We start from the raw sequence: 22,811 nt of genomic DNA on the forward strand, positions 1-22,811 counted from the left end.
ACCTGCCATAAAACTTGAATTTTAAAATGTATGTATCTTAAACATTATTTGCAATACATATCCACATCTTCAATATACTTTATTTGCAGTGGGGGCAAAGCAATCATTCTCTTGCCTCAAAAAACACCATATAAAACTGTTTTGTTTATTTTATGTATTCATATGGAAAATCCAGATTCTTCCAGCAATTAATTTCATAAATTATGTTGCAAATATCTATTTAATTTTAGTACAATGGAGCTTCCAGTTAAAGTAGTTTACTCGTAATTATTTAAAGAAACAAAAATGTTTTGGCAACTTTATATGTATATCCTCATTGACCAGACACCTGACTGACAGCTGTCAACTGTCTGTGGGCCAAATGTAACCCAGTAAAGATAAAAATTACATATTACTCATCCCCGTTGATAATACCTGGTGCCAGTAAGTTTTCAAATAAGAATAATTAGACTATAGACTAAAAGAAATAAAAGGGAAATAATTTCTACTGCCTACCAGTCTTCCTTTGTCATTAACTCATTTTACCTTCCTTTTCTCAGTTATCCCATTTCTCTCTTTGTCCATATGTATATCACATTTACGAAAAGTTCATTTCCTTAAAGGAATTTTCAGAGGGTGCATCATGTCTGTGTCCATGAAATACTAGGCATGCATATAATGATACCCACACATATCTTTGAATTATATTTTCTTTTGAATTTATAAAATCTTTAGGAGTCATGAGAAGGAAGTTCTAAAGTTTTAACTTCTCATTTTAAAGAAAGTGAAATTAACCCAAAATCTCTGATAGGGGTATTTAGATGCACACTAGGGCCTGTCCCCCAACTTCATATTCAGTGATATTTCTTTCATTTGACTTAAGAATTTGGACACTCAAACTACAAGTTTGGACACAAACATATTACATTCCTTTCAAGAACATTTTTCAGTTACTAGTCAATACCTTATTAGAGAAATATACACTTTGTCAGAGAACATTAAAATATAGTTATAAAATATAAAAACATAAGCACATAAAACATCTGTGCTACAAACTCCTTTATATTCTCTTTACCATTTAAATAGATTTAAACCTGAACATATTTAAGGTATATGAAATAACAGAAATAAAAATAATCAATAGCAATATATATGTTTAAATGATGAAAGTAGAAATCAAATGCTCAAGTTGAAATTTTTCTTGAAAAATCAAGGAATAATTTAAAATACTAAATAAACTAACACACAAGCATATCTACAGTATTCACGTACAGGATATCTTAAACAGTTCATATAACTGACTTAACCAACTAGCTTAGTATCTGTGTGTGTATGTGTGTGTTTGTGTGTGTGTGTGTGTGAGTGTACCCATTAATTACCAAATCTTATGAGATACCAGAGCCTTCATCAGTAAGGTGTCCTAAAAAACTTAGAAACCCTACCATTCAATAATCCTCTATTTATAAAGTATCTGATATTTGTCCAAATAATTACTAATTATATTAAATTCTTTTTTGTATTTATAAAATTGTTGATAATTCTGTACTGGTTTACTCACGGTTATAAAATATTAATATACAAGAGTGTATTTCATTGTTTTCTGGCCCTTTAGAGAAGAAATTCTTCAAATAAAATCCATCATATTCTGAATTTAAAAGAATTTATCTTATCCCTGGGCTTTGGAGCAGCATTTTCCAGTGAGAAGTACAAATTAATAAGAAAAAAAGGGGAGGGAGGATTTAAAATAATGCTATACAATATGAGAGGAAATTGAAGTTTCCTTGCAAGGAATTGATCAAAAATAATCAACAATTTTATGACTAATAACACCATTTAACAACTAAATGATATAACTAACTTTAAAAATGTATTTGCTTATTCCATTAGATCTATTTCAATCAACATTAGGCATCAACCAGCAAACCATTTAACAATATGAGATGTTGTATGATTATGCAAACAATTACGAGCAAAATAATCAGTAAATAATACCCACTTCTAACTATTGTGAAAGACAGGGTGTCAAGGCAAAACATGCAAAATCACGAGAATTTCAAGTAAGTTTATCTTGAAGGAGTTTTAGTGAAAGTAGTGACTTGCCCCTTGCCTGCTTTTGAAGGATTTTAAGTGTTTTCTCTTTAGAGCTGAAGAATGCCGCCCAAAAGCATCAGAGCAGAAATAGGAACATTTGCGTCTTAGTCTCTGTTTCACTGCTAAGTAATTTTGTGACTGAAAACAAGTCACTTAACCTTTATGTGGCAACCAAATGGATGGGACTTTTTGCTTAGTAATAAAAGAACCATGGGAAAGGAAATTTTAGCTATCCAATAGAAAGTAATTTCTCTGCTTCATGTGAGTAGGTCCCAAAAGGAGTCTGGACCATTATTGGTGGGTTCCTATATGTAATGGCATGTCCCCTCCTCTCCATATTGCTACAAGTAGCCCATCAAGCCAGCATTCCAAATAACTGAAGCAAATAAAAGTATAGCCTATGAAGTCAGTGGGTAAAACAAAATCACTGAAGAACTCCACAGAACAACAGGCCATATTTTTTTCCCATTTGGATACCCTAGTAATATAAAGATTTCACCCCCAAAATTCTACTATCACACAGCTGGGAATATGGATTAGTCAATTGTCTGCTAGGGTAATGTTATGAAGGCCCTTGTGATTGCTCAGCAAATTAGGTAATTACCAAGGTCATACGGAACATTTGTATTGATTGAAAGTCTCTTTATTGTAAGGCCACACTACCAAAGTGATTGTGAACAGTGCTGTCCCCTTTGCAGGGAGTCTAGGTTCAGGAGCAGCTGGCTGTCACTAAAGCATGCATGTGTTTTTGGGTTAGCTGACACCAGCAGGAGATATCCTGATTGGAAGTCCACTTTACATGTTTTTCTGAAATACCAGATCTAAAGAACAGATTCCATCCAAAAAAAAAAAAAAAAAGGACCATCACTCAGAGAAATAAAAATGAAGAACTATACCAAAATTTGAGAAAATTTGCTTAATCATTTTTCTAATTAAGCAGTTTCCAACAGGCATAATATATGTGACATGCCTTTTTTTTTTTAAACTTGTTCACAATCTGAACCAAAGCAGGCAATGGAAAGAGTCATATCAGTTTTCACTCTTGTTCTTACTATACTGAAACGTATTCATGAATGTAGAGTTTCCATAAAACTTTATTAAGATTAGTTGAGAGAATGAAAGTGAATAACAGAGAACCAAAGGAATTGCATTGGAAGACATTGTAGATCTTACACTTTCTCTTACCATAACACAATGGCATACAACAAAACATGTGAAAAACACAGGGGGAGCCTGTTCAAATGTAGATTCCTCAGACTGGGGCTCAACAGGTGTGAGATGCATCCAGAAATATGCATTTGACATGAACCCTTGCTGATTTTGAGGTTGAAAAACTGTTCTCTGCATAGGTCTGCTAAGTTCCTCGCCAGAACCATTTCTATTCAGTGTCAATTCTCACACTCTCCGGTAGCAAGAAAATAGCACTTAGTGATCCCAGGTCCTGAGAGAACAAAAGGGAACATATAGATTCAATTATAAATGTTAGCTGTTTTTATTTATTTTCTGGTGTAATTAATTACTACCATGCTTAAGTAGTTTACTCATTTTAATTATTTTATTTGGATTAGCAAATGATAAGTATCACCCAATAGTAGTATAGTGCCAAAAATCATTCTCAAGTACTATTGTGAGTTTAAGCACTAAAAAAATGTATCTTAAAATATAATAGAATGGCTGGATCTGACTCTCCAGCAAAGTCATTTTCAAAAAAAGCACAAACAGTGCTTATTATAAAAAGCGCACATGCATGCATATTCACCAAGTTTTAGAATACTTAGTCGTCACTGATCTGGAAGGTTTAAGAGTTTATAGCCTAGTGATAATATGAGGGAAACCACAGCTTTTATTCTCCTGTAGGTTAGTTATTTTATGGCCATAGGCTACATAGATTAAAATCTCACAACTCTGTAAGGATGAGTTGAGAATGTGTAGATGAATGAACATGAATGTTTCACAAATACTAGATAAGCAGCACAAGCATGGCCTTATTCATTGTGAGTTAACCACTATTGTAATCAGATAATTATAGTGATTAATAACAAAACTGACCACTGAATTTCTTCTGTGGACACACTATCTATAGCATAAATCATCAATTATTTTTAAAATAATCTCCTTTGATAGTGGTATTTTATTTTGAGGTAATTCCAATAAATAGAAAAATATTACAAATATATTATCTTATGGTTCTAAGACAGAAAATGTAACTTCACAAAGGAAAGAAAAAACCTAAATGTGGTTAATTGGTTTTTTTTTTTTTTTAAATATTCTTTTAGTGGTGAGCGGGTATTTATTTATATGTGGTGCTGAGAATCCAACCCAGTGCCTCACACACACTAGGCACATGCTTTACCACTGAGCTACAACCCCAGCCCTGGTTAATTGTTAATACTAGTCTTGCATATGTGTGTGTGTGTGTGTGTGTGTGTGTGTGTGTGTGTTCCTTTGTGGAGCATACAACTGATAAAGAATTCACAACTGAAAAGAGTTGAAGTAAAAAAGATAAAGGAATCAAGGGAGGGAGGGAGAATGGAAAAGATGGAAAGAAAACTATTAGTTAGCTGTTTAGTCATTGGTAAAGGAGTCAAGAGATAAGAAAGTTGCAAAATGTTTCTTAAGTAGTGTTCGAAATTTTTTATTTAGCCAGCCACAGCCACAGTGGTGCACACCTGTAATCCCAATGGCTCAGGAGGCTGAGGCACGAGGATTGCAAGTTCAAATACAACCTCAGCAATTTAGTGGGGGTCTAAGCAAATTAGAGAGACCCTGTCTCAAAATTGCGAAATAAAAAATTTTAAAAAGGACTGGCAATGAGGTTCTGTATTTAAGTGACCCTGGTATCAATCCCTTGTAAAAACAAAAAACAAAAAACAAAAAACACCACCACAACAAAACATGTTTAGAATTGTTATTTCTTTACTTCTGAATCTCTTCAGAAAGATTATGTTTAATACAACATGCATTCCATTTTATATGAATGCACTAAATTTACAAGTTTAAGGCCATACAATATTGGGTAATATTTGTTAAGTGCCTTATCTTTGCAGAGAGGAAGATGTTTTATTTGTGATTTCATGCAGGAAATAAAGGACAAAACAATATTTGCCTTCTGACCTTAAATCTTTCCCCAACCTTCTTCCTTTCATCTAAGAAGTAGCACAAATTCTCCAAACTGGGTTTTTATGCCACTTCGAGGCATTTCTGGAGAAACAATCACTAATTACACCTCTGGTGGCTTTTTAGGGGCAGAAGGGAGTGCACATACAATAAGTCTGAGTGACAAACAGTAGCTATGGCACAAGAGACGTGTGACCAGCTGTGAAACCCATATGCAAAAAAGTTATCAGAAGAAGAGACCAGAGAAATAGGACCTGAAATGTACAATATTTGAAAAAATGTAACAATATAATCTTCAAGTAGCATAATGATCTCTGCTAATCAAGTTAATCCTCCAAACCCAGTATTTTCAAAAACAATACATTTCTTCCTCATACATGAATTAGGCTTCCTATGCACTTGCATCCAGTGCTTGCCTCTGTGTGGACAATTATGTGGCTGGCGGTGAGAGGGGCCTGAGACATGCTGAAAGTCCTCCCTAAAGCACCTCTTAATCAACACAGCAGTGGATTTGTGAACCCTTGGAACTCCTTTGGATTATGAACTCTTTTTCAGAAAAGTTTTAAAGAAAGCTTCACTTAAAGGAGTAACAACATTGATATCGTGTCATGGATCAGACAGCTGGAGCAGCAGGCTCTTCTGATAGAACATAATCCAAGAGAATTCTGGGGCCTAAGGGGGCTGCTGAGGAATGAAAGGATGTTGTAAGTCACATCAGTGGAAGGCCGAGAGGAAATAGAGGCACTCATGAAGCAGCTATTATTGATTATAAAAACTGCTGCTGGGTAAGTGGAACATGCCAAAGTGAAAGAAGGGCATGTTGAAGGTGAATGAAGGAAGGGCCTCAAAGACAGACCTTGGCAACTCCACAGTTCTGCCTATACCACATAGATGGGGTCATTGATTCCAAAGGAGTCAGAAACTTAGATTTAACAGGAAGCCACTAATTCTACGCATTTATGCTCAGATTCCTTAAATTTATGTGCCAAATTAGGCAATCAATAAGCAATTTAGAAGATGTCTGAGGTAACTAAAAAATAAAATCTTGGAACCTTATTCTAGGCAAATGGATATATCATTACTTTCATAAGTCTAATAAAATTTTTCAATGTGAACACAAAAACAAGTCTCCCTGAAAAACAATATTATATGGAACCACTGACAAGGATAATATAAATGAGCAGCCCCTAATTTAAGGCTCCTTGGTGTAACATATATTGATCTCATCAATATACTATCATAAATTGTTATCTTTATTTTAAATATCAAATACTCTAGCATGAAATAAAACTTCTTTGCAGCATAAAACCTGGAAGAGAAGAAAATAACTTCCAATATATCATTGGATCACAATTACAGTAATATCTTTTTCAGGAATATGAGATAGTCCTTGAGAGAGAAATAAAGTACAGTGATCATTTATTGAGCATTTTCTACAGGCCAGGCACTAAGTGGCTACAGAAGTACAATGTCATGTCCTTCTCTCAGCAAAATGATCATCTTTGGTAGGTCCTGTCACCTCCCCATTTTACAAAAAGGACATTTAGAAAATTAAGGGGAAATGGTTATTAAGTTTTTGAGCCTGGATTCTAATCCAAGTTCTGTGATTTACCATTTTCTGCCTGTTTTACATTCTTTTAAAAGAACATTTCCCATGCTGTTCTTGCATGATACAAAACTTTTAATTAGTGACTCCAACATTAAAAAAATTATCAGATTTTTATGAGTGCTACTCATCAAAACTCTTTCCTTAAAGGCTATTTAATCCTAACAGGAATAACCTTTAAATTCCTTGTATATTTGTAGTTAATTTCAGTTTGTGAGCCAAATATCAAATAATCTGATGCTTTATATTCAAATATTAGTTTCCATCCTATTCTCTACACTTGGTTTGGATCTATTTTTGGCAACAAATTCATCTTTAACCATAAAGATTTGCCAACAATCAGACCACTTTTAAGATTGTGTAGCAAATTCCTCAGGGAGATTTCTAAACAGACTTGAGCAAAGGCATCATTGAAAAAAATAACTAGCCTTTTAAAGTATGCACAATGAAGAGGGTGACATGTAAATGGGCATGTATCTCTGAAACCTTTTCAGTTTGGGGAGGGCGGGAGACATAAATCATACCACTTCTGCTCTCCTCAAGCACAGGTTATGAGTGTCACGAAACAGTGTTGCATTGTAGCTAAGGACAGTAGCTAAGGACAAAGGGCTAGAAATAAACAAATATGGTTTTGTGTCCTTTGTTTGGCATTTATGACGCTATGTGGCCCTGAGCAAGTAAGGTCACCTCTCTAAGCTTTAGTTGTAGGTTTTTTGTTTGTTTGTTTGTAGTTCTGGGGATTGAACCCAGGGCCTTGTGCATGTGAGGCAGCACTCTACCAACTGAGCTATACCCCCAACACCCTCTAAGCTTTAGTTTTAAAATCTGTAGAATGGTGATAATAGTAGAATCTGTCTATGGGTTATTGTATGGATAAAAAGAAAGCTAATAGAAGTGATAATATTGAGTCTGACAAATAGCCATTAAATGTTAGGCATTTTGAACTTATTTTTTCAACCAACACTCTAATAAAATAGTATTATTTTTGCATGTGTATTTCAAATAGTATTATAAGTATGAATATTGATGTTAAAGATTCAACTACAAATACAGTGCAAATACATAAACAAATAATAATAGTTTAATAGAAAATCAAGCCTCTCTTTGATTCATTGAATATGCTGGCTTTAATCACCAATATTTTGTTCCACCAGTGAGCTAAATCCCCAACCATTTTTTAAATTTAATTTTAAGACAGAGTCTGGTGATTCTCCTATCTCAGCCTCCAGTTGATGGGATTACAGATGTGTGCCACTGTGCAAGATCAATCATTGACTATTAACTCTCACTACATTCCAAAAGGTTGTAGAGACTCCATCCCAAACAATAAAAAATATTTCTCTTCCAAACAAATTAGAATATGTGTATAATTATGTAGCATTTTATTTTTAAGTTTATATAAAACTATGGTGTCTTAGAAACTTATACATATATACATGATATTGCTTTCTTGAAAAAATAAAACCTTTTGCTTAGCTAAAAAATTTAGGTTATATAGCTGGGCATAGTGGTGCCTTTAATCCTGTAATCCAAGTGGCTTGGGAGGCTGAGGCAAGAGGAACATGAGTTGCTTTAGCAACTTAGCAAGGCCCTAAGCAATTTAGCAAGACCCAGTCTCTAACTAAAATATAAAAAGGACTGGGTATGTGTCTCAGAGGTGAAGTGCTCCTATGCCCAATCTGTGGTACCAAAAAAAAAAAAAAAAAAAAGAAATGGGGGGGTTATAAATAATATATTTTAAAAATAATGTGATGTTCTTATTTAAGTAGAATACAGTCATTTGAAAAATTACCTAGAAAGAGAAAATGAGGTATATTTTGCATGTGGTGGCCTTATTCCCTACTTTCTGCATGCTTTGTCTTAACTTGGTATTTATTCTAAGGAATGTTAGGATGAACACAGATAATAAAAAATTATCTGTGTTTATCATTAAATCAATAAGAATTATAAGCACTCTAAGGGGACTTTGGAAAAACCAAAAAAATGCAAAATGACTATAGCTTCTTTTTTTTAAGAAGTGGTACCATCCCCTAGACATAGCTGTAATGTTGATGAATGATCTTCACAGAACAATTTCTAGGTCCCTTTTGAACAGAATGCTCCATCAGGCATTCCATGGGCTCCCCACTTCCCAGCAGTCCTGTGCCCAGCCCAGTTGCCATACATGGCCTTCAGACATTTGGAATGACATCAGGAGACAATCTGAGCAGACTCTGCCCTGAAGAATTCAAGCTAATGGAGACTAAAGATATCAATGTCTTCTTGGCCGACAACAACATTCCAAAGGTCAACTGGGGTGAAAAGAGGATGGACTTGGAGTTTCCAGTGCCTCTTCAGCAACCAACCAGCTAACAAGTATAAGGAAGCATCCTTAAAAAAAAAAAAAAAAAAAAAGGAAGCCTGAAAGAAAGCCATGCCAGAAAAGGGGAATTGCCATCTCTCTGATGACCTACTTTTTTCCTTTTTCTGCAGCACAGTATGGGTACACATGAAACCTGATGGGATAGAGGTGGAACTTATTGCATAGGAATAAGAATGAGTAACTTCCATTGCAACTTGTCAGGTTCCAGGCCCTGTGCTTTCTGTTGAATAGTTCATTTAATTCTCATGCTAGGTTTTGAGGGTTTCTCATTATATTCCACATATTATGGATGAAGAAACTGAAACACACAGAGATTTAAAAAAAAACTGGTGCATAATTCCACTGTTACCTGTGATAGAGTCAACTGGCTTTTGGCCATACATGGTCTTCCTAGTTCCATCAGTATTTTTGGTTTTCAGCTATGAAGAGGTTGAGGACTTCTATCTCATCTGCAAGCATTTGGAGAACTAAAATATTTTCTCTTAGGGCACTGAATTTCAAGTAGTATGGACTATAAACCTTTCCACCACTAGTCTTGTGCGAGTGATAAATCAATAACAGAAATAGATGATTACAAATATGGATATGTTCAAGAGAAATCCAAGTTTAAAAATATTTGCTATTATTTTTAAATGATTATCATTCATGAATGCTCCTATCTGAACATGTAGTAATCCTTCATTAAGGGTTAAATTAAAAGTTAATTACAATGAAAGAAAACAATTAATATCAACATTCCATCCCCAAGTAACATTAAGAAATACAGAGGAAAGCTGGGAGTAGGGAAGCTTGCCTATAATCCTAATAATTTAGGAGGCTGAAACTGGAGGATATGAGTTCCAGGATAGCCTAGGCAATTTAGAGATACCCTGCCTCAAAAAAGAGAAAAAAAAAAAATTATAGAGAAAGACTATATATATATATATATATATATATATATATAGAGAGAGAGAGAGAGAGAGAGAGAGAAAGACTATATATATATAATTTAATATATATATTAAAAAGTTAAAAAGTTTATACTTTGTCTAAATTTTTTGATGTAGTCTGTTGCTTTATGTTTCAAATAGTATAATTGGTGATTAAATTTTGATCATGTTAACATATTCTGCTCAAATTCCACCCTAATTATATCATAACCAATTTATCTGAGGATAATCAATGTGTCTGATGATATCTTTAACCAAACTTGAGGAAGATTATGCCTTGCTAACAATTCTCATCTCAGGCAACACACTTCCTCTCTGTCTTTGTAACTGTTTTTTGGCATTTATTTTAAAGGAATAATCCCATTTCCTCATAATTTTCAAAGTTAAAGTAAGCACAGTTATCCCAATCACTCTCTTAGAAAAGACATTATATGAATCTATGGTGAAACCAATAATACATTTTAAGTTTGAGAGACAATGTTTTCTGTTCACCTTATTCTTTATTAAACAGACTTTCTTCATGGATAAATGCTTAGCAGTATTTTCTCTTTTAAGAGAGTACTCCTGCCTAACATCTTCTCTCAGTTCACTTTTCCACAGTTAATTTGCCTAGCCAACCAGACAAGGTGCCCTGGTCTGGCACAGAGTGTACTGGGCCCTATCAGGGGATCTAATCTTTTCAAATTTATTGCATGACTTTGAGTTTATCACTTAACTTTTCTAAGTCTTGTGTGAGGTGCTGAAGTGTTCCCCAAAATCTTCCCAGCAGAAAAATAATGAAATTCTAACTTTAAAACTTTTCATGTGGTCATGAAAATTTTTATGGTGGCACAGGTCTGTAATCCCAGCAGTGCAACAGGAGGATGGAAAGTTTGAAGACAATCTGAGCAACTTTTGGCTAGGCTCTAAGCAACCTCTCTCAAAAGAAAAATAAAATGATCTGGGAAGTGACTCTGTGATAAAGTGCCCTGGGTTCAATACCCAGTAACAAAAAAAAAAAAGAAAAACTTTTCATGTTAAAGAAATGAAAAATGCCCTAAATTTTCACTGGTAATGATCATAAAGCAACTTCTTTATCTAAGAGACATTCACCTTAACTCTACAACATCACTCTCCAGTAGATTCAACATCTCCTTCTATAAGATAGCCCCTAGCCACATGTGCCTACAGAGCATTTGAAATGTGGGTGGTGTAACTCGGGAACTAACTTTTTACTTTAATCTTAATTAACTTAAATAATCACATGTAGCTAGCAGTTATCATATGGTTTCAGGAACAGGCTAAGAAACATTTTTGTGCTTCTGATATATTCAGCCATATACTTTCCCACACTTTTGGAGCATCCAAAGGTGGATCTGTCCACCTTTCCTGCCCTTTGTACAATGCCCCAAATAAAGCAAAGATCATATACATCTGCGTTTTGTGATGGCAATTTGCAAGGCATCCATGAACTGCTTCTGCGTGCTAACAAACAAAGGTGGTATAACAGTGAAATGAAGTTTTGTTTTGCTTTTTGGTTTCATTTGTCCTGTATTGTCCCTAGTATCCCAGTTTTCCTTCTACTTGGTGGCCTTTCTATAGCAACGAATTGTACATATCCATCCACAGCTTAACTATTGGAGCTAGCGTTTGGCCTTTAGTTTTTAAAATTCTGTGGATGCTAAGTGCTTAGGCTTTAGAATTCAGTTCTGGGTCTCTGTCCTTTCCTATTGCTTGGGCACGCAAAAAACCTAGGATGGCTGGTGAAGGACAGGGCAGGATCTAAACCTGCCTGAGGCATTCTTACTCTCCCAGGCTTCCAAAATGCTTGGAGCAGCTGGATGCGAACTGCGTGCTAGCTTTGTGCACTGTGCGTGGGTGGGTTCATTTTTTACGTAGTCGCTAAGAGCTCATCTCCAGCTCTTTGGGATAGTCTTTCGCCAATATATGGAAAATATTCTTAAGATCCCAAAACCAGACAAGTAGGACAACTGCTCCAGCACTGCCACCTCCTGTTTCCAAAGCCCACCCACTGCCGTTGCGCCCTCCTTCATTCCCTAGAGCCCACCACGTGCCACCGGTACCAACAAGCCACCGGGTCGTTTTTCCCCAAGCCGTGACATCCCCCTTCTAACCAAATGCCAAGTCTGCACACCTCTTCCAGCCCCCACACCGAGACAGCGTGGCAGTCTCCTCTGCGCGCGTCCAAGCCCAGCAGGTCTGCAGGAGGGCCAGAGCGCGCCTCCTTCTTGCCAGTGGCGCACGCACGTGGCGCACTCGCCCCCTGCAAGCAGCCTAGGAACTCCAGAAACACGCCAGGAAAAGACCCCCCCCCCCCCACCAGCTCCTTGCACCAGGAGAAAAGTGGGTAGGGGAAAGTAGAGACCGGCAGAGAAAAGAGTATATAGGTGGGGAAAGCGGCGTTGGAGGGGAGGGCCCTAATAATTGGGCGGTGTTGTGGCTGTTGCGCCTCTCTGGAACGCCCAGCCAGCGCGGGTTCACTTTCCACACAAATTAACCCGAGGGATTCTTGCTGCCTGCTATCAATAACTCAGTGGAGTGAGCTGCTAAGAGGCATCCCTGTCTGGGTCTTTAAGGGGCCGTGCGGACTGAATCCCAGCTCTCTGCTTTCCAAACAAAGAAGTGGGTTCCAAAATGCTGGATGAGATTTTTAACCCTACACTTCCACCCCAACCCTGGGTAAAGATATTTGAATTTGAAAGGGCACAGACATAGTAAGGTATCTAGAAGAAAAGGTTAAAAAAGTAATGTGTAAAAATCTATTCCTTGAATTTAAGGTTCTGTGATATTTCAAGAATTTGCATATTTCAGTGTTCAAATAAACATTTAACAATTTTGTAGGTAAAGGTAAAGCCCCATTTAGCTATGCGTGTGGATGCCTTTGAATCAGCTACACTCTCGCAAGCAAATTCATGATCAAGCCTTATTTGGACATACTGAAGCAGGAAAAGAAAGAAATATGTCATAATTTGTAGTGGCATTTTAAAAAGCCTCAGAGTATCTTTCAGATATTATTTCATGAAGATTGCATTTCTGGGAGGTGGAAAAGCCTTGGGAGATATGTGTCAGGATCCTCACTTAATAATAGACTGTAAAACCAAGCAGCTGGGAGAAAGGGAATTGGCCAGGTAACGTTAGACCAAGATCAAGTTTAGACTAACTGTGGGCCTGTACTTTAATAAAAGATAAAACTAACATAACCCATAAAACAAAATTGGCCAAAATGATTCGTTTCTCCGTAACTCCGAAGCAACTTAATAAAACTATAACTCATGGATGTCAACCCAAATAAAAAGGATTTATAAATGTCTCTTCACTATGAAAAGTCTTCCTGCTAATCAAATGGAAAATGAATACTGACCATTTTAGTCTAATATGTCTCCAGGTTAGTTTTCTTTCTGGGACTAGACCCAGTCTGAAGGAAAAGAAAGATTCACTTGTGTACTCAAAGTCTTGGACAGCTAGTCTAAAACGAGATTAGAATACTAGAGTATCTGTTTGTGTTTAGTACTGTTAAACACTGCTTGGAAGGATAAGGTATTATTAGCAATAGAATTTATAAATGGTCCTGAATCCACAGCATTAATTCCAAAGTATCTTAAATTGGCCTTTAGGCAATACATAAAATGAGCCTTTTCTGCAACTTAAGTTGCTTTGCAAACATTTCCCAATTTGACAAATAACAGCTTGAAAATGATGGATAAAGTTAAAATCCCAAGGATCACATTTTTTACAAGTAATTCTTCATCAGATATAAAATTAAAGATAAGAAAATAAAGATGATTAGATATGAAATACAGGAAAAAAATAAGTCTTTCCTTGAAATAGCAAATCCTTTGTATATTGCAGATTCTCAACCACAAACAGTCCATATGCTATATAGTCTGCTTGGGATAAAGCTGCACCTAGTAAATTTGATTATAAGTATTATCACAATTGGTTATTTTAATTATTTTATTTCCCATATACATTGGTTTGGCTTAAAATCAGAATTATTACTTTGGATTTGAAGTTTTAGAAATAAATCTACTTTCATGTTAAATTTTAAAATAATAAGTATGTGTATTTTTGTACTTACATATTTTAAGGTGCCAAAGAAGAGCTGCAAACTGTGAAGTAACTTCTATGAAGAGATGAAGTAAAGAATGGAAGGCAAATGACCGTCACAGTAAAGAAGTGTATGTGGTGAGTGCTTACATTTCTTTTATCATGTACCACAAAGTTATCAAAGGTAAAACTCTTTGACCTTAGGTATTTATAGCATAGAACTGTATAATAGTGTTAAAGAGTTAGATAACCATTAAATACTTTATGTTATAAGCAATATCAGGTTGTTTTGCTCACATCACTTTTCAGGGTCTACCTTCTAGGTATCTCTTCCAATTAGTTCATTTAATGGGAAGACATGTATATTTCTATACTGTAGCTGTAAAAAAAAAAAAAAAAAAAAAAGATTAAAATGTTTAATGCTATGAAATTTGTATCTTACTGTTTTTAGAATTTTCTGAACTTCCATGTTCAATTATGTTTGTGTTGAAAGTATTCGGGCTGAAGAACAAATACTATACAGTTGAATAATCTTGAAGGGTAGATTAATCTATAGCCTTTCTTCATCTCAGGGTGGGTTGCTGTGGCAACCGCCCCAGCTCACTTTAAAATAATTTTTTAAAGCTCACTTCAAGAGCTACACCCAGCGTGGGCCAGGCTTAAAAGCAGGCAGACCCAGTGCACAGGGCTTTAGTGGACTGCTGCTTTAATGTAGGGAAGTAGTGAAGAGAAGAGGGTGGAGTAAGACTGTGTAGCTGAACAGAAATTGGAATATGAGCTTTCCCTAAAGTTAAAATCCCAAGGATCATGCTCCTTCCCTGTAACTTCTTTAGCACTTTAAATATATGGCCAAACATAATTCTTTTGGGGAAAAATAAGTTAATGCATATTTACATTTAAAATAAAACACTTAAAGTGCTGACCTAACATGTGTGAGGCCTTTGGTTCAATCTCCAGCACCGGGTAGAAAAAAAGAAAAGAAAGCACTTAATGATAATTATTTAATGAAAGAAATATTTTGTAATTAGGCACCCCAACACACACACACACACACACACACACAAGAGCTGATTTAATACATTGATCCCAGACACCATTTTTTCTTAAAAGAAAGTCACCTTTTATTTAACTGGATAGACCCCTAGCTTCCAATTGGTTTCTATTTAAAGCATAGAACTGGAAGAGATGGGAGAACTCATTTCACACATAAGCAAACTGAAGCCTATAAAGGACACATCCAATAGTAAAACACAAATCCTATACTAAATGGAGAATCCAGGACTCTGTAACACCTAGGATGAGCTCCTCCCTAGATGAGAAAACATTCTGATTCTAGCCAAATACTATTAGGTGAGAAGGATCAGGGTGATTTTGCTAAAAAATAAATAATGTCCAGAGGTATTAAAAGAATACAAAGCACACTCTGGATTAACCACTTTGTGAATTACTCATGAATAATTTTAAATCTCAGGTGACTGCCTATTGTACATTTCTAGGTAACTGCTTCTGTTCTGCTTCAACTATAAAGGCTTATGGGAAGGAAACTAATGCTAATATTAACTTAGGTCACACATAATTAAGAAGTTAAAACTGCTGAGGGAAAAATCTTATATTTTAAAAGGCCAACTGTGATACATTCCAGATCCAAATTATTTTCAAATTATCCACAGTGTGGGGTTGTGAATATTTCTGAATGCCTGTACTATCATTGATAATTACGGATTTTTTATAATGTTCATTATTAAATAATTCTTTAAAATGTGAAAAGGTAAAATAAAAGTTTCTTCTTAAAGAAAAATAGATCTTAACCTGAAGTGTACAGTGGTAAACAGGAATATCCACTATCACCCATAAAAAACAACATGATTTAAATTCATGTATTGGCTGTGTCTATTTGCTCATGTAAAATAGGCTGTCACAATTCATGACATTAATTTCAAGCATTATGGCAATAAACTCTGATGATTCTCATATGGTTTCTTTTGTCAGGACATTTGTGAAACTTGAAAAAATAATTTCATTTTACCACCATATATTCAAGATGTCTAGGTACCTTGAAATTTTTTATTTTTATTTTTTTACAAGTTGTACCTTGAATGAAAACCTGACATAGATGCTCCTTGCCATATTATTAAAATGAACTCATAGCAGTAGCACACTCACCATATGAAAGTCACACAGGCAAGCAAAATATGTTATAGATTGCAATCTGCAATATATGGTACTATTTCAGATAGTTTGCTTTGTGACAGTTTTCCAGGCTTTCTTGTAATAAAAGCGACGAATTCATCTTAGCTGTACTAATAGTTACAATGGTAATGAACCAGAAGCTTGAAGATTGTTTAGATCTAGTTGTACTTGCTTGTAAAATCAGTCTTCTCCTTTCACGTGAAGACTTGGGAGGGTGCCTAAATGTTGAGCCCACTCTTCTGAGAGAAGCTAATAACAACAAATAGCCCCTACAATCAAGAAGAAGGCTTTTTGAACCACATTGTCCTCATGCATTAAAACAGTCATCTGGAGGCATACTGAGGAACTTAACAGGAGATGCAACTAGTCATTGGACTAAACACACAGTGATGATAGGAATTTTTTTACAGTGAGGGAATATCTTTAATTAGTTAGATATTTCAATATGCTACTATTATCTACTCTTGCATAGTCAATGTTTTTATGGCCCCTATGAATTTTCCCTTTTTCTTTCACAACATTAAAAAATAAAGATTGCTCTAAACATTTTATATAATCTGTAGTTCTGCTGGCATCCAATCTTGTCTTTTCATGATTTATAAACCGGTTGATACATTTTATCTTTGGCTTTCTTGGGTGTGGTGTAATTGGCTAGGGCAGAGAGCCGCCAAATCTCTAGTAGCTTTTCCTAAACATTAACTATTATCCTATATTTTTGGTAAGGGAAATGTTTAATATGCTTAAACCTTAACATAAATATTCTTCCTTATCAGTCTCTATTTCTGCTTCCTGCGCTGCTGAAACTCTTCAGGATAAGTGAAGTCATCAGCCATCGTCCGGGGTAGCCTAATGCATTTGGGAAGTTGGTTTGGTTTACATGTTAATGACCTGGATAAAGTCCAGTAAGGTGTGGAAGAAAGAGTGGGGGGAAGAGGGGGAAAATCTCCGAGGAAGCTGCCGCCTCGGTAAATATTTCCAAACTGATTAGAAAGTTCATAGCCCGCGATAAAGTGGAGATTTTATAAACTGGTAATTCCTTAATTATTTCATGAAATCTTTCGGTTCACTTTTTAGCCCTTCCACTTCTCAGGGCCGAAAACCACGTATTCTGGGCATGCATAAAAGCACGCCTGAATAGAGTGCTGCAGATTCTAGACTGTGGTTTTTACGCGTGAGTAATAGAGGAGGAGCGCGTGGACCCGTGGAAGAATGAAGTAGCTAACGCGTATCTAAATGGGGGGAAAAGTCACAAGAACAACTATTAGGGTCGCGCTCCTATTGGTCAGAGGAAAGATCCCGACTTTAGAAGGACTTCCCTGCTGGCTGGCTCGCAGCGTCCCTGGGGAGTGAGCGCGCAGCAGCGGGAGACTCGGTTCTCTCCGAGCGTCCTATGCAGCCGCTCCGGGAGAGAAGCAGGGAGCCGCCGCTCACCGTGTTGTCTTCATTTCGTGCAATAAAGAATTGTCATTAGGTTTGCGTATGGCATGTGCCATTACCCCACCGTAAAACTAAAATTAGCAAAATGTCAGGAATGGAAAGATTGATTCACCAAGATGCAATTATCATTTAAAAGTGCTTGATTGAGGTACTGATGTTCAGTGATTTATTCTGCATACCATATACATAATTAAAGTAGTGTAGTGGAGTAATTTATCAATCTAGTTGAGACTGGAGGGGTGAGGAGGGAGCTGCTGTATGTTTGTTTTATTAAAATGCTCCGAGGTCTAGTCCCGCCCCCCTTTTGCAAGAGTGAAACTGATGATTTCTCCAGCTCGCGAGGAGAGAGTCAACGGTTTGGGATCGTGGGGGAGAGAGAAATGGGAGAGGAAAAGGCAGCGCGAAGCAAAGGCAAGAACAAAATAAAATAAAGGGTGAAAAGGAAAGAAAACGGCACTTTCAGCGGACGTGCGGCTAAGAACCCCCAATCCTGTGTGCTCGGTTTACCCTGCCACCCCCGCCTCCCCTCCCAGTATCCTTCCATTTCCCTCGACACCCCCGCCCCCCCCCCCCCGCCTTTTTACGCGATGTTTCAAAGGCTGTGAGCTGCTCTCCTTTTCCCATTCGTCTTCTGTCACTTCCTTCCTGGACGCAGTTTTCTGGTCGAGTCCGGTTACTTTTAATCCGACCGGCAGCGGAGAGCCACTTTCTCCTCCTCCTCCTCCTCCTCCTCTTCCTCCGCCTTCCTCCTCCTCCTCCTCCTCCTCCTCCTCCTCTTCCGAGCGGCCTTGGCGCGCGCGAATGCGCGACCCCGCGCGTGCCTCCCCCCGACGCGCGCTCCCTTCGCGCGCGCACACACGCACACATCGTCTCCAGCTCTCTGCTCTCTCTGCTCGCAGTCACAGACACTTGAGCACACGCGTACACCCAGACATCTTCGGGCTGCTATTGGATTGACTTTGAAGGTTCTGTGTGGGTCGCCGTGACTGCATGTTTGAATCAGGTGGAGAAGCACTTCAAGGCTGGACGAAGTAAAGATTATTGTTATTTTCTCTCTCTTTCTCTCTCTCTTAAGAAAGGAAAATATCCCAAGGACTAATCTGATCGGGTCTTCCTTCATGTAAGTACCTCTGACATTTCTTGAAAAAATAGAAATAGCCTGGGTATTGTCTCTGAATTCGGCATCAATATATTCCATGGCTCGGGGTCTATCCCTGTGCCTTTTTTTGAAGGCTGAAGTTGAGACTGGTTGTGTATTCTTTTCGTTAGATTCCATGATTTCCTTGTGTGCTGCTAAAAGTAACTTTTTAGATAGTCGTATCCGTTCGCCATCAGTTATTGAAATCATTCCTGACTCGTTCCTGTCACACCAATATGTTTAAAGTTTCATGAAGTTTGTTCACGTCATTAGCATGTTTGATATGGTGGAGAGTGTGGAGCCTGAAGGATTTTAATATTTCACAGAATGTTCTGTGACCTTGAAGTACATGCCTTAAGATTTAGCAGTTAGTTCAGTGTGGAAAGATGTTCCCATGAGTCCCCCCAAAGGCTCTGATTTGCCCTAGGTTATGCTTCTGAGCCACTAATTCTTGGGATTAGTTTAAGCTTCAGCATGGCTGTCTGACTGTCAGAGTCTACCTTTGTGCATCTCCTTCCCTCACTAAAGTGCTGGCTTGGTGGAGGGCTTCTTAATTGGTGTAGACAAAAAGTAATACCCTGGTCAAAGTAGTCTACACATTTCAAAATTTATGTTTAGATTTCAGCATCTACATTGCGTTTAAATGTATTAAATTCAAATACATAGATATTTAAAAACAAACAAGGTTAAGTCACTTCAGTTGCCTTCTGTCTGGACTTTGGATGAAAGTTACTAAACTCAGTGATAAAGTTGGGCACAAAGGAAGCCTATATAGACATGGCACATTACTATATTATTACATATTATGCAAGTATTTAGATTAAGTGTTAATATTATTTCCTACCAAGAACATGGCTGTTAATTCTTACAGGAAATTTTATATCTGAATCATTTCTGTCTATTGTAGGTCCAGTTCTTTGGAAAAAGCCTTTTTTCTTCACATTTTAGGAATGGATGTCTTTTTTATAAAATACCTTATATGTAAATGCTGAGAGTATAATAAGTAGAATTAGGCTTTCTGCCAGTTCTTTAACCAGTCCTCAGTGGAGAATTGCTTTGACACAAAGTGCATTTTACTATTGTGAATATGATACTAACTCTAATAGTATCTGTCTTATGAAATGCTTACTGACTGCGTGTATTTTCTAACTGCTATAGAACAAACTCCAGTCACCTCATTATGCCAACCCCCCCCCCCAAAAAAAAAGTGACCAGACGCTTTTTTCACTGGCTCCTTGCAATGGAATTGTGGTTGCAGAGTAAAGATGCTTATGTGGACTATAATAACTCCAATGCCTAGAGACTTGGTAGGACATGGAAATGTGACCACCTGTAAACCCCATTTAACCTTGTATCACATACCAATTTTAGCTCTAAATAGATCAACAATCTCTAATTTGAAACTAAAACACCTAATATAATTTCTAAAATAATGTCAGTTTTGATAAGTAAAATAAGATGTCCCTATCTAACATCCCATCTCAAGAGGGGCAAAAATAATCTTTTAAATCAATGAGTGTATTTTTTTCCGTATTTGTAGGAAAATACATGTATTAGCCTACTAACTCAATTCTAAAACTTTTCATCAAAACACATTTTAAATACAACATTTGTTTAACATTTAGTTTCCAGTCAGGTTAGAGAGACAATAGTTGGTGGTTATCTTTACTGGAGTTTTACTAAAATTCCTAAAAATCTATTTTTATTAATTTAATTTATACAGCTTTGGAATATTTGTCATATTTTTCAGACTTCTTTCTAAAGAATTATACATCATTCATTAATTATGCTGTTTACATCCTGAAAGCTATGCATGAGGAATATATTGAAAGATAATATTAAGGTGGAACTTTTATAAAACACTAATTTTGTTGATTATAGATTTTAAAACAAATGAACATATGATAAGTTAGTTTTCTATATTTCCTGAGTTAGTCATATTTTAAAGTGAAATCACAACATTAACTTTTTAGGATAGAAACACATTAACACTAAATAACTACATAAAACTTAAATCACAAGGACTTTTTGCACCTTGCTTCTATTCTTTGTAAGCAGGTTTAGTTTGCAAATTTTGGGGGTAATGATTTAGCCCAGTAGAGAAAGGGACTCTTTAATGATTCAAGATTGAATCCTGAAAAAGCATTATATTCTGTGTTTTTCAGGTATCTATTAATTTTTTCTCTTGGCCCTCACTTTACTGAATCAATAAGTTGCATAATACAACTCTATCTTTCTAAGAAATTATTTATGTATTTGAATTTCTTTTATAAACCACTGCACTGATTAATTCCTTGATATGTGTTAACCTTATCTTTTAAAACTTTGTTCTATTTATTATAGTGTTTTTTGTGGTTTTATTTCCCAACTCTATGTGCAGTATATTTTGAGTCTATGCAATCTCAGAAAGTGACCAAAATGGGGAAACATCCATGCAGCAGTACTTGTGCTACACAACAACAAAGAAATACTTATCAAACCAGAGAACCATGGTTTTTTGAATGTGATTCAAAGCAACATGGAAGAATTTAATATTCAATTTAGGGTCACTATGTGGAATGTAAAGAGATTATTAATAAAGTTCTACTTGTTTTTCAAAAGTATATCTTCTAAGAAAATGCCTCCCAAACTAATATCTAAAGCTTATAAAAATGTGCATATTCATTTTACGCACATATGGTAATGGTCTGGGCACAATGAAAGGCTTTTATCACTGATGTTCAGCTGCTAAGCTCTGTGTGGAAGGACAGGTGATTATGATCCCCATCTTCAGCACTGTACCTTAATCTCATGGGCTCAAGGGCTTGTGGACTGTCCTGCACTCACTAAAGCTTGACTGTTGAACCGAGATCTGTCACCTTTAGGAAATCAAACCAGATTACAAAGGCAATTCACAAAACCAGGAGCAACAACAAAGTCTGTGTACCTTACAAAAGGTAGATTACACAGTTCACGTGTTATTTTGATAGGTCAAAGATAAAAGCTGATTGTTGAAGAATGGCAAGATACTCCAATTTCAAATGATTGCTAGATAAGTATACTGCGACCCTGTTGCTTCATCATTATGAAGAGCCATTCAAGCCGTAGAAAACTCAGTTTTCAAATCATAAGCTTTCAATAGTACAGTCAAAGAAAACATCCTTTTTATTCATTGCTTAAATTTTAAGTTCTATTACTTTTCATGAACAGACTTAGAGTTGTCTGTTACATGAAGTGGTTATTATGAGACTGAAATTCATTAAACATTTTTGAAGGAGGTGTTGAAAAAAAACAGAATTTGCCAGTAATAAAACACACTTATGGTATTGAGAAATTGAGGAGAAAATGTATAATTGTCAATATCCATTATATTCTCTGTTACCAAATATATGCATCATCAAAATGTGTAAATACATAACTATGAATTCATGCATCTGAAATATATCTAGATAAGTGTTTATTGATCAAGTTACATATATACATATGAATATACATATATATTTCATGAATGCCATATGAAGATCTTTCTTCACAACAAAATATGATGTTTTGAGGGTTTATTGCAGAAAATAAATTTTTGGTTTACATATTAACATTTTGAAAACCCAAACTTCTCACACATCCAACTCTTCAGTAATTTTTTGCTTCTTCTAAAATTGAAGTCCTTTTTTACCCAACTGATGCCTCCTAGTGTTTCACACAATAAAACACTAATGAGTCACCCATAAATGTAAACATTGCATTTTCATTGCCTACATCTTCTGTGATACATAAAATTAATATTTATGTGTTTAATTTTCTGTGCATTATTATAACAAGATAGGAAATTTTAGTGAATGAGATGTTTCATCTGTTTGGATTTGTGGCACATGCAGGTTTTCTTTGACCATAACAATATCTTACTAAGTTTTAATAAGTTTATTGCCTTTGGTTCCA

At 36.1% G+C, this 22,811-nt stretch overlaps 1 protein-coding gene across 18 annotated transcripts in view; it reads left to right on the forward strand.

Moving 5' to 3' along the window:
- Positions 1 to 22,811, forward strand: part of Mef2c (myocyte enhancer factor 2C) — a 164,255-nt gene that overhangs the window by 2,402 nt on the left and 139,042 nt on the right. For 14 of the 18 annotated variants that reach the window (XM_076857050.2, XM_076857040.2, XM_076857039.2 and 11 more), the window contains exon 2: positions 14,173 to 14,269. The gene's annotated coding sequence lies outside the window, so the exon portion shown is untranslated. Of the gene's footprint in view, positions 1 to 14,172; positions 14,270 to 18,418; positions 18,879 to 22,811 lie in introns of those variants that run through there. The other 4 variants (XM_076857030.2, XM_076857029.2, XM_076857031.2 and 1 more) reach the window with 2 other exon arrangements.

Source organism: Callospermophilus lateralis, chromosome 5 (genome assembly GCF_048772815.1).
Source record: "Callospermophilus lateralis isolate mCalLat2 chromosome 5, mCalLat2.hap1, whole genome shotgun sequence".
Lineage (NCBI taxonomy): Eukaryota > Metazoa > Chordata > Mammalia > Rodentia > Sciuridae > Callospermophilus > Callospermophilus lateralis.